Genomic DNA, 5346 nt, shown 5'->3' on the forward strand with positions numbered 1-5346 from the left:
CCATGGGGTTCTCTGTAGGCTGCAGGTGGATGCTGTGAAAGTTGACGATACCACCCCTCGTAAATGTAGCCTCATCTGTGAATGGGATGGATGACACTAATCACAGCACCATGGTAATTTGTGTGATGAACTAGCAACAAAACCGTCGCCACACAGAAAAGTCAGTAGTTAAGAATATCTGCACGCATTGTAGGTGATCGTCTGGCTTACCCTGTGGTAGTGAGGTGCTATTACTGGGGTCATTGTCAAAGGTCTATTGCCTCCATCTTCGAGTTGGTGTACCTCCCTTTGGGCCCATCTGCAGCCGTTTGTCCGCATGAATTATTTTATCCCTTATCCTCTCAAGCATCATTTCCTGCAGTTTGTCCCCATCTAGCAAAATCACCTTGTGTATTGTGACTGCCATGTTTCATCATGGGGCTGAATGGCAGGCGTGAAGCTGCAATGTGTCTCTGGAGCCATCAGTTATACAGCATGTCCCAAAGCATTAGCATCCTAAAATGAGCACTCAGGGATTAGCAACTAACGATTGTAAACGAACACTTGGCAAACTTTCTTATGAGCAAGGTGATGGGTGACTATTGACGGATCATCTCCCACAATACCTAACCTATCTTCTCACACACTACTGTGCGAACATTTCTTTGGCAATGACATTCGCCAGATCACTGTAGCTTGAATGACCCTGTTTCTCGCAAGTTTCCATCCCTAATTTTCTAACAGATGGGATGACTCGATTTCGAAATTTTAGTTTGTACATTAGTTCAGCTTTCTGCGAGCGATATCCTACTGATCCAATCACTGTTCACAGGTCTGGAAGTTCTTTTTCACAAATACGAAGAATATGTCTCTCCTCTACGGCGTAACTCGCGTGGTACTGCTGAGATCCTGCTTGATGTTGTGGGCAGCTCCTTTCAACCCATCAATTTCATATCCAGGTGACAGTGGGGAGACCGCAATCAACGCGAGCAGTATTATCACGCTACGACAAACTATAGTCTCAACAGGCCACAATGTGACCGCTGTCGCATTCCGACACATGGCGATACGCTACTGTCACAGTGTGGCACCAACTTCGGTCTATTCCGACGAAGATCGACATCGCTCGAAGACGGCTGAGCGTTTCAAATCAGTCTCCCAGTGCATGCGCGGTCACAGTGCAGCCTATCTCATCATCTGAACATACAGGCTTCAGACGACAATCGGTGAAATTCAAATCAGTTTGTGTTCTTTGGTAGAATGAGCCGATGTCCTCACACATAAAATATAGACTGTTACAAAAGTTCAGTTCAAGAAAGAAGTAGTTAGTGGAATCTTGAGGATGAAAAAAAAATCGTAATCGGGATACGGGATGTAGCTCGTAATCTATGGACGGAAACCGCAGCTTCTTTGGATGCCACGACTAGGTAAAATCTTTATCAGAAATTTTAGGCGTAAATTATAATCTCAAAAAACAATTTGTTGGAATGAGAAGGGTAGCGTATCTTATGCTTACAGTTACTTTAATGGATCTTTTTTGGGTTATGGTAAGTAGGCGTTAGCTGTCTACGAATTATTATGCACTGAAGAGCCAAAGAAACTGTTACACCTGCGTAATATAGTGTGAGGGGCCCCGCGAGCACGCAGAAGTGCCCCAACACGACGTGTCAAGGACTCGAAAAATGTCTGAAGTAGCGCTGGAGGGAACTCACACCATGAATCCTGCAGGTCTATCCACAAATCCATAAGATTACGAAGGGGTGGAGACCTCTTCCGAAAAGCACTTGCAAGGCATCCCAGATATGCTCTATAATGTTAATGTCTGGAGATTCTGGTGGCCAGTGGAAGAGTTTAAATTCAGAAGAGTGTTCCTGGAGCTACTCCGTAGCAATTCTCGATGTGTGGGGTGTCGAAAAATAGGAAATTTGTGGTAAGGAGTATGGGACCAAACTGCTCAGGCCATCGGCCCCTAGGCTTACGCACTACTTAATCTAACAACACTGACACCCATGCCCGAGGGAGGACTCGAACCTCCGACGGAGGTGTGAGGTGTCGCATTGTCCTGCAGGAGTTACCCAAGTCCGTCAGAATGCACAGTGGGCGTGAATGGATGCAGTTGATGGCCCAGCAATGAAATCTGCAGCAACTTGCAGAAGGGTTGCACTTCTGTCACGTTCAACGATTCTCTTCAGTCGTCGTTGGTCCCGTTCTTGCAGGGTCTTTTTCCGGCCGCGATGTCGGAGTCCCCTAGACTTAGAACTACTTAAACCTAACTAACCTAAGGACATCACACACATCCATGCCCGAGTCAGGATTCGAACCTGAGACCGTAGCAGCAGCGCGGTTCCGGACTGAAGTACCTGGAACCGCTCGTCCACCGGCCGCCGACCATAACACCAGTGTTGATACCCTGCCATTGTTCCAGCACTAACCGATATAACAACTGCGCCAGACACTTGTCTTATATAGGCGTTGCCGACCGCAGCGCCGTATTCTGCCTGCATTTGAATACGCATGACTATACCAGTTTATTTGGCGCTTCAGTGGGTGGTGATTCTGTAATGTGAGCTGATTTGCGAATGCGATGTCTGTTTTCCAATTTTCAGTACTTTAGATGTTCACAGTAAATCATTCTAAAATCTATGTTTGCTCTTAAGTCATACGCTTAATGACAGGCGCTGAAAGTTAATTAACTTGTGTTTGTTTTGTTGAACTTATTTGACGTTGCATAGTGTGTCCGTAATATTGCTTTTCAATATAACAAAGAATCATCTCAAGTATGTATCCTGGCGTGCTGAAAAATAAGGCCTCCGAAATTTTTATTCTGTTCTCAATATCGATTGAGGTATTACATGTCATGGGTATTAATCGGTCGACTTTCCCGCTTCGCTGGTGCCAGTTGCAACACTCTGCCACTAGAGGACTCCGAATAGTAGCGTGTAACATGTCGGTGTGTAACGTAACTACACTATGTGATCAAAAGTATCCGGACACCTGGCTGAAAATGACTTACAAGCTCGTGGCGCTCTCCGTCGGCAATCCTTGAATTCAGTGTGGTGTTGGCCCACCCTTAGCCCTGATGACACCTTCCACTCTTGCAGGCATACATTTAGTCAGGGGCTGGAAGATTTTCTTGGGAATGGCAGCCCATTCTTCAGGGAGTGCTGCACTGAGGAGAGGTACCGATGTCGGTCCGCGAGCCCTGGCACGAAGTCGGAGTTCCGAAACATGCCAAAGGTGTTCTATAGGACTCCGTGCAGGCCAGTCCTTTACAGGGACGTTATTGTCGTCCAACCCCTACGGCACAGGCTGTGCATTATAAACAGGTGCTCGATCTTGTTGAAAGATGGAATCGCCATCCCCAAATTGCTTTTCAACAATGGAAAGCAAGAAGGTGCTTAAAACATCAGTGTAGGCCTGTGCTGTGGTAGTACCATGCAGAACGACAAGGGGTGCAAGCCCCCTTCATGAAAAACACGACCACACCACAACCCCACAGCCTCCGAATTTTCCTGTTGGCACTACACACGCTGGCAGATGACGTTCACATGGCATTCGCCATACCCACACCCTGCCATCGGATCGCCACATTGTGTACCGTGATTCGTCACTCCACACAACGTTTCTCCACTGTTTACGTTCCTTGCACCAAGCGAGGCGTTGTTTGGCATTCACTGGCGTGATGTGTGTCTTATGAGCAGCCGCTTGAGCATGAAATCCAAGTTTTCTCACCTGCCGCCTAACTGCCACAGTACTTGCAGTGGATCCTGATGCAGTTTGGAATTCCTGTGTGATGGTCTGGATAGATGTCTGCCTATTATACATTACGACCCTCTTCAACTGTCGGTGGTCTCTGTCAGTCAACAGACGAGGTCGGCCTGTACGCTTTTGTGCTGTACGTGTCCTTTCACGTTTCCACTTCACGATCGCATCGGAAACAGTGGACCTAGGGATGTTTAGGAGTGTGGAAATGTCGCCTACAGACGTATGACACAAGTGACACCCAATCATCTGACCACGTTCCAAGTCCGTGAGTTCCGCGGAGTGCCCCATTCTGCTCTCTCACAATGTCCAATGACTACTGAGATCGCTGATATGGAGTACCTGGCAGTAGGTGGCAGCACAATGCACCTAATATGAAAAACGTATGTTTCTGGGGGTACTTTTGATCACATAGTGTATGTCGGTGCGTGAGAAACAGCGTGTTACAATCGAATCTCACGAATACGAAGAGTTCGTCCTCACACTGAGCACCCCCTCCTTCAACACGACAATGCCGGACGAAACACGAACGCTGCGACATCTGCAACAATCCGACACCCCGTGTTCATTGTCATCGATCATCCTCTATATAGTCCCTATTTGTCCTCATCCGATTGTTATCAGTTTCCAAACCTTAAAGAACACTTTTGTCGAATCTGTTTTGATAGTGATTAAGTGGTTCAAGCAGAAGTGATGTGTCTCCATCAACAGAGTGTAACATTCTACAGTGACGGTATCAAAAAACTTTTCTCCCGTTAGAAGAAATTTATTTGTCGCCAGGGCGTCTATGCTGAGAAATAAATACGTAGGCGTAAAGAATGAAGATGTAGACTGTTAATAACGTTTGTTTTATTTAAAAAGCTTTAAGAGTTTTCACATAAGAAATTGGAGGCACTGCTTTTCAGCATCTCATGTGTTCGTAAAACACGCATCGTTATTCAAAAAACTCAGAAAAGAACGTACAGTACTCACAATGTGCTTTTCGAGACCGATATAGCTCTTTTACTTGCATTCGGTATCATTCTAATAACAAAAGCCGCATTGCGGCACTCGTCTCCAAGCGCAGAGGCTTGGTGGTATCCATCCCACCATTGGAGGTTAAAATCTAACCTACTTCATACATAGAAAAGATTATAACCTAACCGAACCTCCTTGACCCGCCAGAAACTGACGAAGGGGATAGCACGCACCATGAGCAAGCTGTCGGCAAATGTTATTGGGCGACTTCTGGCGACGGCGTCAGATGACTGTTGTCGGTGCTACTGAGAACACAGCCGCAGGAATTTCTCCTTTCTACACGGGGAATAAGTACCTGCCTCTGTAGCCGAGGTCATTGATATTCTCAAGGCTTGCACAGCTGTGGCACTTGAGGCGCTCTTGTCATGTGTGAATCGAATGATATAACGTGGCGAACAGCACAGAACACGAAAAATTAGCCAACAGGAGGTCACCCAACCAAGTACAAGTACTGACAACACCACTACCCCTCTCCCCCGCCCCCCAACACACACACACACACACACACACACACACACATAAAAGAGAAAAAAAGCTAGCAAACGCACGCCTCTGCGCCAGGCGCGCGACTCTCAGATAAACCAGTTC

Source organism: Schistocerca cancellata, chromosome 6 (assembly GCF_023864275.1).
Source record: "Schistocerca cancellata isolate TAMUIC-IGC-003103 chromosome 6, iqSchCanc2.1, whole genome shotgun sequence".
Lineage (NCBI taxonomy): Eukaryota > Metazoa > Arthropoda > Insecta > Orthoptera > Acrididae > Schistocerca > Schistocerca cancellata.